This window comes from Dermacentor silvarum, chromosome 3, assembly GCF_013339745.2.
Source record: "Dermacentor silvarum isolate Dsil-2018 chromosome 3, BIME_Dsil_1.4, whole genome shotgun sequence".
NCBI lineage: Eukaryota > Metazoa > Arthropoda > Arachnida > Ixodida > Ixodidae > Dermacentor > Dermacentor silvarum.
Window position 1 is genome coordinate 171,556,436 of NC_051156.1, and position 11,295 is coordinate 171,567,730.

An 11,295-nucleotide genomic window follows, 5' to 3' on the forward strand; every position below is an offset into this window, starting at 1 on the left:
CAAAGTGCATGGTGATCACTGCCGACGGGGAAACAGCGACCGTATAGATATGGGCGAAATTTCAGGACGGCCCATACCACTGCGAGGCATTCTTTCTCTGTAGTAGAGTAGTTAGCCTCCGTTGTGGATAGGGTCCTGCAGGCATAAGCAAGCACTCTTTCGGTGCCGCCTTGCTGCCGAAGAAGCACGGCGCCAAGGCCGACATTACTAGCATCGGGTTGAACTCAGGCGTCAGGCCTAGCAGGCGGCGGCTGCACCGGTGAACAGGAGTTTCGACGAACGAAGGCATTCCCGCGTTCGATGGATGGCTCCGGAACGGGTGCCAAGCATGAGGCAATCCTGCCCAGCACCTCCACCACTGTCACGACCTAGTAGGAGACGTGAAAGCCGGCGTACAGCACGTATGAAAGCACTTTATATAAACAGCCAACCCAACGTCGTTGTCGTCTCTGTTTTTCTACCCGCGCGCTACTTCAGCGTCGTTTTCATGGACGGGCATATAACCGCGGCGACGATATAGGATGTGGCAATATCAAGGAGCGCTTCGGTATTGAAGACGGGCGGCCCGACGTCTGTAGAGCTACCCTGCAAAAGTCGTTGAAGAAGGCCGGCTTCATGTTCATGAAGTGGCACCGGAACGCGGTCTCATCAAGGGCCCGAAAGTTGTACGCTGCAAGTAGATTCGGCAGCTAGAGAAGTTGCGGCAGGAGGGACAACCACTAATAAATACAGACGAGCCATGGGTCAACGCCGGTCATACTACTTCAAAGGCATGCGTTGAGACAAACATAACAGACGCGCTCGAAGCACACCGTTCCGGGCTCATGATAAGCCTGAAAATCGCCAAAGGCAAGGGTGGTCGCGTCATTATTACGCACAGCGGCAACGAAAACAGCTTTTTCTATGGCACATCTTTAGTGTTCCGTGCACCGATTCTCGCAGTACGTGGGATCTGAGTATACGCGGAAAATTCGCCTCCGGCGAGCATTATCAAGTCTAAAATGTCTGTGAACGACGCTGAACATCGGTAATTGGTCTTACAAGTCTATCGTGGCAACGCTATTGCGGATGGACAGGTGCACCACTTGCTTGCCGCGTCATCTGGTTAGTGCTACTCAAAGAAAGCTGTACAATCTGCACAATGGCTCCTCTGAGTGCCTCACGCGGGCTAACGAGGCTCGTAGCTTTGGCTGCACTGCAAGTTGATTTTTAGCCGGAGTATATAGAGGGAGCTACAGAGTACAGAATTTCAGAAATCATGGCGTTTGTGGACAGACGTATCCAATTTCGCTGGCCGCTGAATATATAGCATGTTGGAAACACTGGATCCGTGCCTTTACAGATTGATGCGATATCAGAATCTTGTCCGTTGAAAACATTTGTATTTAAGCTCTTTTCGTAAGTGACATCGTTACTTCACTATGCGATGTCAGAATGAATTGAGCATGTCGATGTAGCGCTGCCTAAAATGCTTGGAATGGCTTGTCGCGAGCTGTTACCGTTGCAGCAGGAAGTAAAAGAGAACGAGAGTGACCGCGGCTCGAAAGAAGCTGGAAAACAACACAGCCTTGCTCAGGCTTTCTTCCATCTTGGTCACCACTGTGTCTTCTATAAATACATCGTGTACATAGTGTTTGATTGAGTAATAACAATACTTGTGTAATAAGTATTCACTTTAGAATACAAAGTCTGCAATTATATTAAATTGTATTACGGCAGAGCATTCATCCGAGGTACAAGCGCTCTTTATTTTGACTCTGTTTCAGGCATCAGAACCCAGATGTCCCTTTTTACTAGAAGCCTGTTCTTCCAGTTAGCTTGGTACGCATCTTCCTTCTATGCAGACACCTTTATTGCTCGTATCTTCGCCTGCACTACGCTGTAAAGGAACACGCTCCTCCTGGTCCTTCACTGGCAACTAGTTCAGACGGAAGAAAAGGAAACAAATATATTAGAACATATTACATAATAATGTCATTAAGAAATAAATTAGCATATTTTGAGCTGTAGTCATTTTTTATTGTTACATAAATATCTGCCACGCTCACTAACTCTCAAAGCCATCTTCATCATACCCGTATTGGAGGCAATGGTGGAATATAATGTAATAGGGTCCTTTGAGGTTATCACCTGCATGAGCTGTGCTATGTACTCTCGAGTGGAAAGCATTTCGACAGTGTTTGCAAAATTGCTAGCTCAGACCGAAAACGCAAGTACTCCTTCAGGGAAGATACCTCGCTCACGAACATAACATAATTTGCTCGTGAGGTGGGAGGGTCTTTCCAAGCGCCTCCAGAGCGAAGGTGCCGCGCGATATCAGAACATTGATGGCGCGTTACCAAACCCAACTTTTATTGGACTGCACAGTACAGATTGCACGGCGCTGATACCAGAAGTGACCACCTGGAACAGCAGTGCCCTTTGGCGAACCTATGTGTTTAACGAGCCCGGTAGCAAAAGGGGGGAGGAAATAAGGTTGTGTAAATCAGAGACATGGTGTTCGACACAGTTAGCACTGGTTTTAAAATAATTTCCATGCCCAGGCTACGTAATGCAAGAAGAAAATTGGTGTAGGAAGAGCCGAATATGATTGTCCAGTTAAACTAATAGCTTATGCCCACCCCAGAAAGAAACTGGACACACTAGCAATATAGTTCTGAAGTGTACTGGCAGTGGTAACGGTGTTTGATAATGGCGGCACAAAATATCGTTGACGTGTTTTGGTAGAAGGCATGACAGCACGACGATGACGACGGCGGCACGACAATGTTGATGTGACGACGATGGAGATGATGATGGTCTTGACAACAACGGCAGCATGGCCGATACCACGACGGCAATGAAATAATGACAGATTGACGATGACGGCGCGAGAAAGGCGGCATGATGGCACCGAAGTGACTGCGTGACTGCGTGACGACGATGGAATGACGACGTCTGCGCATCTACGCTTGTTCCTCCGCTGTTATCCTCCACGGGTGCGAAGTACTCGTGCGAACATACTCTTTCAGATCGTGCGGGACGGAACAGCGCATCTCGACATGAGACGAGCAGTAGACTTCGCCGACGAATACGCCTAACAACCACGTGGTGGAGAAACGCGACGCAGCTCCATCACCGACCATATCATTTAAACCTTCAGACGCCACAAAGCTCTCGCGCGAGAGGCTTGCGTCTGAAAGAGCCAGCCTCTCTCTCACCGCTGCCCTAAAGCCTCTAGATATTTTTTTGCTTTCTTGAGCAGAAAATCTAGGGACTTTACGCTGCCCTAACCCGTTTCCGGTGCCCGCACTCACTTTTCAGATAGTGACGTCGGTCGGGAAGGAGACGCTGCCTATCGGTCAGCATGGTGACGACCAATAAGCTAGCGCTTTGTTCCCCTACCACCTACACAACAATGCACCTTTTTCCAATTCAGCTATGCGCATGCGCGTACCCTCGCCCCAGCTGCATTCCACGCCGCGCCGACATTATCGCAGGGCAGGTGTGCGAAGTGAGTGCGTGAACCCTTGCATGATCCGCGGCAATTTCCTGAGCTTGAGGGGCTGAACAATAATTTTTCTCGTGTTCTGGGCGCGGATATTGGTTAAAGGAAACAGTTAGCAGTTAGTGGGAAAGACTGCAAGCACTTTTGTCGATGAAAACGACTCCATGAACTAACGCTCGAGCGATAGGTGCAGCGTTTGCGACGAATCTCATGCCGGGCACTTGCTGTACTGTCGATTGCACAAACCGGCGTGGAATGGTGACTGGAGTGGAGCGCATGGTCAAATTAAAAAAAAATCCTATGTTATGAGTGAGTTATCACGCGATTTTTGCTGAGTGAGGCAAAAATTAAGCCTGCGAACAGCATGACACTATAGCGCTGTGATTATTGCACTTCTCGCCCTACGACTGACTCAGAAGTCACGGCGATGTTTTAATGTACGGGTATGTATACCGCACGGATATTACCATTGGCTTAAGAACGTGTTACCACATGCAAGTGGAAATAGCTGTACGGTTACGTGGGGCCAAACGAAAAGAAGAGTCTAGCCACACAGCCGATCAGAATGCATCGTGCGAGGCCAAAGCGACACTCGCGGTGTCGCATTATACAAAACCCGCGAGTCTTACTTTTTGCAGGCAAATGAAGCTTTACGCGCTTGACAAAACGTGTTTCGTCCACTTCCCTTCTGCTTAACCCCCGTACTGTGTTGAGTCTACTTAGTCCCCACTACCATGCCATATACGACACATATCTCGAGATAAAACAACACTTGCCCTGCAGTACACTCGCAGTACGTGTGCAGAAGTTTTGCACGTTGTTTGTTCATCATGGTGAGCTGCTTGCATGCCCGCTCTTGAGGGCAAGCACGTAGGTGCATGCGTATGTTGACCGCCTCCTCCAAGTCGAGCCACTCCAAACGACGGTTGAGTTTATCCTGAAGAAAATCCTGCCATGGCGTGTTTGACGCTCACACGTGCCTTCGCCACTTGAATCAAAGTACTGACCAAGCTGCTGAAGAATAAAGGCCGGCGCATCTCTCAAATCTTGGTTACAAGTGGCCTGCACGTCGCATTAGCATGTTGCCGTCGCGTCGGTAAATGTAAATGTGTTATTATTACACGTGAGCAAATACGCGCGCGCTAGAGCAGGACGGTGAGAAGCTACTTCAACAACACAAGCGACAAAAAAAAAAAAAAAAAAAGAAGCAGGGATGGCCGTCGCGAGAGACTGCTTGGTGAAACGCTGCCATGCTCTGCGTAGAGGTGAGAAGCGGCGGGAGCGTGTGTTTTGCCCGTCAAATTTAGTTGAAGTGGCGGCCGCTAGAGGGGTCCCTTACTGGAAAAAGGTCCATTGCGTTCTGCTATCTGGCTCCGGCAAGATACGCGGCCGCTGCCGCCCCAACCATTAAAAAGAGCAGCGAAAGAAAGCTATTTTACAGTGAAGCTGTATACCTCTCGTTGGTCGGAAAATTTCGTGGCGTAAACACAAAACGCCAGGTTAACAATAGACAGCAAACGCCATATATATCATCATACCGTATTGGCGGAGCAGCGCACTGACAAGGACAAAGTGTAGAGACACAAGAATAAACGACACTCGCTGCTACACGACATTCTTGTGTCTCTACACTTTGTCCTTGTCAGTGCGCTGCTCCGCCAATACGGTATGATGATCAATCACCAACTAGCCCAACTTTCTACATTACTGAGCCATATATATATATATATATATATATATATATATATATATATACTTAGTGATTAGTGATGCGTCACCATGCTTTCTTATATAAAAGGGAGATCCGTCTAGCAACTCATTCAGTTCATTCTAAGACTGCCATGGGTAGACCACGCAAATTAAAGACACCGGAAGAGCAGTGTGACTTCATTGCTCGACCATGTATGGTGTTTGATGCAGCTTCGCTGGACATTCACCTTCGCAGGGCGGGATGGCAGCCAATTTTTCTATTTTCAATTCGAAAGTTGGCCCTGTTGCTTAAAATGTATAAAGAATGCGATGTAAGTTTTAGACGGAAAATATTTTTTCATTTTGATCAAGTCCCCTCGCTGGAGAAAAATGTAGAAAAAATATATGCGCACTTCCTATAGATCCCGGTAAACAATACATACTCCCACTACACGCTGCGCGACTTCTGCTGACCTTAACAAAATTGAAATACATGTATTATATAACATTACACCAGCTCGGACTCTCCTATGTTCCACATTGTTCAGTTCTACAGGTCTTATATCATGTGCGAAAAAAAAAAACAATGACAGCATCATGCGCAACCTTCTAGTATCACAACCGAATTTCCAGCGATGCTGTTCCTTTCGGATTGAGTTTGCAGACCTACAATACCGGCCATACTCGTTAGATCATTTCTAGAACTGGAAAAGCTAGTTTGCCCACTATCCATTTCTGCGTTTGTTGCAGCAAAAGCTCCATTTATCTGTTGGTTCTGACAAAGCGACCTGGTGCACCGGTTCAATGCGTGTGACAGCCGTTGGTTTCAGCCGATGTATCAGTTTTTACAACTCCCACGAAAGTGCGCCATTAGCTTAATCATATTCTTTAACCTGCATAATATCAGGGGGTCTTAGATGGCAGTGAAACCCACTCGTGTAGATGCTGGAGCAGTAAGATAATCTTTTCGTGATTGAGTATTCAGGATGCTCATGGTACATAAGTCAACGAGCGCCTGTAGTCTTACGTCTATTCTTAGGATGCGATACTCCTACTGCAACAGGATACTTGTATTAGGACTGCTGTTTTTCTTTTCGAATTGATTGCCGTGCTCAGTTTACTGCGCTACGCAGTGATGAGCTATTCAGGATATTCCTGATATGTAACACTACTTGCAAAAATAGCTGATGCTTCGAAGAATAAAATGAAGTAAAAGAATGATAATTTGCGTTGGTTTGAATGCAAGAAAGCCACAGTTTTAACCTATTTTTGCACCACAAACTTATTTTCTTCTTTATTACAGGGAATCTAACCTGACGCACTTAAACCAAACACATTCAATGGACAGGCAAATTATATATATAAAAAAAAACCTGAGGGAAAGCTACTCAAGAGCGCGGTTGTAGCCTGGGATTCTATATGTCACGTAAGCGAATTAGTGGTCCCTGAGAGGCGCTCTTGGTTGTTCGCGGTGGTTCGGAATTCATATCAGTGATTGTTTTGTTACATAGACTTTGCAAGCCATAAATAAAAATGAGTTATTCAGCAGGGCGTTGTATTTCGTCACATCAAAGTATCGGATATTATTAGGAATAATTTCGTGGTCGTGTCTTCTCATTGCCCATACACTATGCTACATTCGGAAATCGTCATTTGTATGATATATTGAATTGTAAATGTGTATTGCAATATCTGAATCTCCTTTGCACAAAGACATTTTTTTTACCTTCATACTACGATGTTTCATGCAAAGGCATTGCAGAAGACTAAGTGAGATTTGTTCCCTGGGGGAGAAATTGCAGTATATGGAAAAAGCCAGAGAATATTGATGGGGTGACTTTCCAAGTTCGCAAAGTGGTTTTAACAGGTCACAATAAAGATAAACTGTGAAAATATAAAATTCATTCCTTCATGGTTAAAACTCAGCTTTGTAAGTAACTAATGGGCCTGAGTAACCAAGTAACCATGAGCCAAGCAACACCCATCCACCCATCCTCGTCCTCTAATTTAGAAAAAGAGAGAGAGATCTAGATAATAAATGATATTAAATAATTTAGGACAGGCTGCAAAGAAAGAAATATTTTAGAACCTTACTGCTCTCTGCAAGTTGCCTTTAATAGTTAACGTTAAAAGCGGCCTAAAAATAATATTCCTTCTGTATTTACTTATATTATACACGTTAAAATACAGAAGGGTAAATTAGGCAACAAACAGCAGGCCTCGTCATTTTCTGCTATATCGTCATACTTGGTTCAATATTGCATGAGTGCCCGGTCAGTGAGGCTCACCACGCATGAAATGGGATGATTCTCAAAATTGCTCATTGTACTTTTCATCATTTTATACATCAAAATCTGCTTTCATCTTCTGAACTATCTGTTTCCCTCACATATATTATTCTCTATAGCTAGTCTGTTTTAATACTATTTTTAAGTACAATTTCCACTTTCTATCTTGCTTTCTTTTTTACGCTTTTACCTTTCCAAACACGTTTAACCGCCGACTTAGTGCTCAATCATCACCCATAGAGTGTCAATCACACACGTTCAGTAGCCTTAACTCTGCGACTGCTCTAAGCATCCCCACTCTAATGTACCACTTCCATTGTACAATATCAAGCGCTACAGCGTAACAAATAACGAATGGTTACCTAAGCAATGCTCAAGGCTCTTCATCACTTCCCACTTCAGATTATGTTGGTTCCAACCGGGAAATGCGTAGGTGTGATAGTGCAGCACCGCGCTGCATTTCCCCAAAATAGTTGCGGACAGATTGTATTTCCTAGATCTTAACATACATAAAGGCGCTCTTGTGTTTGAAATTACACCTGAAAAGTATTGTGCAATGAACGAATGTTCTACGCCATCAACCGGATAGGGAAGAGAGTAAAGTAGAGGTAAGGGGTGGTGCAAAATGCGACAGAAATTTGCAAATAGTGAATCTTAAAAAAAAACGTCATTCAATACCATAAACAACAAAACAGCAACATTCGTTTGGGCACAAGGTACTCGGTACATAAACATGGGTATGTCCCCGCTGTTCAAAAGTTTGAGAAAAAAGAAGTAAGAAATCTCAGAAACAGTCTGATTTTGCCCCAACCTGCGGGGCGAAATGAGACGCGGCGTAGGGCAAGACAAGGTCGTCTCAAAAAAATTTCGATCGTTCAGTTCTTGCAGGAGAAGCACTTGAAGTTAACTCCGTGATCACCCACGCCGTCTTCATGAACCCACTCTTTACACTACAAGCTTTGAATCCAAGCAGAGCCATGACACTTGCAGATCAAGCAAGGCCACTCTATTCTTGTGCTATTGCACTTTCTTGGACGTTTGCGCATTACTGGCTCATTCTACGAATGTAAGCTACATCTGTCCTCACGAGTGTTCTTCGCCTTTTCATGTCCGCAAGATGCAGAGCTGCGCAGGCGTTTTCACGGCTTTCATCGGGCTCAACTTGGCTTTGTGAAGCGAAGAAGTTAGAACTGTGCTAGCTTCAGAGTTCCTTGCTTTGGTCTTTCTTAATTTCGGCGCTGGAGAAACTAAATTGCTTCAAAATTAAATATGTCGGTTACGTAAGACAATGAATGGCTCATACCCCATTAAACAATGGCCCATACCCCCATAAACGTGGCCTCCCCATTACTACGACAGAAGAGAAGTAAAATTCTACTCTGGAATGATGAGCGGCAACCCAGCCAGCTTTGGAACAAGACGACAACGAACACGGCAGCAGTGGCATGAGCGCGTGCCGAGCACGAGCACGAGCGAAACACGAGGGGCGCCAACGAGCCAGCTGCGGAAGAAGACGATGACACTCGAGCCAATGCTGATGATGATAGTTTTCTGTACACAGGTGATAGTGCCTAGCCATATAAGATTTCGCCTAGACATATAAAGATTTGCTTTGAAAGAACTTCTTTTTCTTAGGTATTGATGGCATCAGAGTCAAAATGTCGCGTTTTGCCTATGTATCATTTTGCCCCGCCTTGCCCTAACCAATGCCATTGGTCTCGAAATTTACGACCCCACACTGTAGGTTGCCTTGGTGCTCGACTCCGGACTTTTGGATTCCACAGAACATATGCCCCGGTTCCAACCGAAGTTCCTGCAATAAAATATCCGCGGCGGGCAGAATAATTTTTGTAGATGAGTTTCACTGTCCACACGTATACGTATTTGGAGTTGTTCCCGACTCATGCATGTGACGGGTCGGAGAAGTATCAAATTCACCATGTCACCAATAGCCCGAACCATCGTGCACTTGGGAAGAAATTGACGCTTGCAGGAGCACAAAGTGACAACAGTTACTGCGCAGTGTACAGTGGCATTCGAGTGAAGATCATTCTTGACCACTGCTTATGCAAACATCTGTTCGGTTGTAGGACTGCGGTTACTAGGTCATGTGAAGGGGAACTTAGCAGTGGATCTGCAGTGTGTAGGCAATGACTACGCGCCGCTGAGTCAGTCCTTTTTTATGTGCTTCAGATAACCGTTTTTGTGACTTGTACCAGAGTGAACTAAGAAAATAAATTCGACGATGGTTTAATGGTTTGTTCGTAGCGTTTGTGAAAAAGCGCGCACCTCTGGGGAAGTGGGTAAGTTACTCAATGCCCGACAGGGCCTGTAAGGTGTTTTCTAAATAAAATAAATAAATAAAAAGTGCTGAATACCGTAGCCAGAGAAGTTTCGAACGCGAGTTCTTTTAGTTGCCGCTTCCACAGCGGTGATGGACATAATGAAAGCCCAGTTTACACGTTGCAAATTTTCAGGCTACATGAAATAAGGTACGATTTTTTTTATAAATACTGCGAAGTATGAATCTACTTACATAACATGGCTGCTCCTGACTTAATAAAACGGCTTCATCGCCCTGGCAGAAAAACTCGCATGTGCTGTAGACATGGTTCTGACAAAAAATGAAAAAAAAAGGTGGTAAAAGCCATAATAAGCAAGAGTTATCGAAAGCGACAGCGCTACTTATCACCCGCTCCACATGAATGACACTGCACCTAAATTTGAAACATTACGTCAACACTGCTAGTGGGGCAGACTTCTTCCTTGTCCCTGTAGTTATTATTCAGGTGCATCTTTGTCAACATTAAGCTTGACTTTCTTTGTGTTCGGGTTTCAACATTCTTTAGCTGTGCAAAGCGCTCCCCTTTTCAGTATGCATAGCTAAAGGTTTTCGGAAACCAACTGTACGAAACATTAATGACAACTTCTGAACGAAATCTGTGCGCCCAACCCACACTTAACACCTAATTTGCGCAGTTAGCCTTAGAAAAGCACCAGGAATTTGGGCAGTATAAACTGCAGCAACATATTTAGGATCATCTGAATCTTTTCAGGAGATATTCGAGTGTTGAATATTATTAGGCGCATCATAAAGTGTACCTACGTTCAATTACAAAGAATTAGATCTACCGTGAAGTCACATTTTGTAAGGGGGCTGCCTAATTTCCGCACTTACATCAGTGGTGGTAGACGAAGGGCAATATTAGGAAGCATAACCCGTAATATAGCCATGTAATAAAATATAGCCATCTATATAGCACACGCTCATCTTTTTGTGTTTTCCTATTTATGGTACATTTCAGACGGGAAACAACTACCCAAACAATTTCTAAAAACGTTTCGACAAAATGCGACGCCGGATCGGACACCAGACAAACGGCCAATTTCTCAGATATCATTGTACTAAAGCCATAGCGATCGGACGGCCGTGGCCCACAGCGCATATTGCGCGGGCCTACACAGCCAGATGTCACCGTAGGGAAGGTATACCTCCCCTGCTCCATCACCCAGCTAAGCAAATTGCTTTTATCGCCGCTCACGGCGGCATAGAAATCAGATACAGTGTTTTTTTTTCGCATGCAATAGTAATTCATAGAGCAATATTATGTCCAATGTACGCCTGTTGCGTAAAGCAGCGCCCAGTACTAAACGACTGGAGTGATCATGAGCATTGATCGGATTGCATTTCGTCTCGCAGACGGAAAGAAAAAAACCGACCGTCTCAGAGAGGTGGTTCGACTGGCTTGCAGGTAGTGCGTTTCGTTTGTTATTCTTACTGACATATATTTGTTATATTCGCACAGAAAACATATTTATTTAAGCCCACGT

The 11,295-nt window shown here is 45.0% G+C and overlaps 1 long non-coding RNA gene across 1 annotated transcript; it reads right to left on the reverse strand.

The window, feature by feature from the left end:
* Positions 1 to 1,727: 1,727 nt before the first annotated feature.
* On the reverse strand, positions 1,728 to 10,100 carry LOC125944076 (uncharacterized). Its single transcript, XR_007466106.1, has 2 exons — positions 10,001 to 10,100; positions 1,728 to 1,918 (listed from the first exon to the last, which is right to left on the reverse strand). It is a non-coding gene; the product is annotated as an uncharacterized LOC125944076 (long non-coding RNA).
* Between the last annotated feature and the right edge of the window lie 1,195 nt (positions 10,101 to 11,295).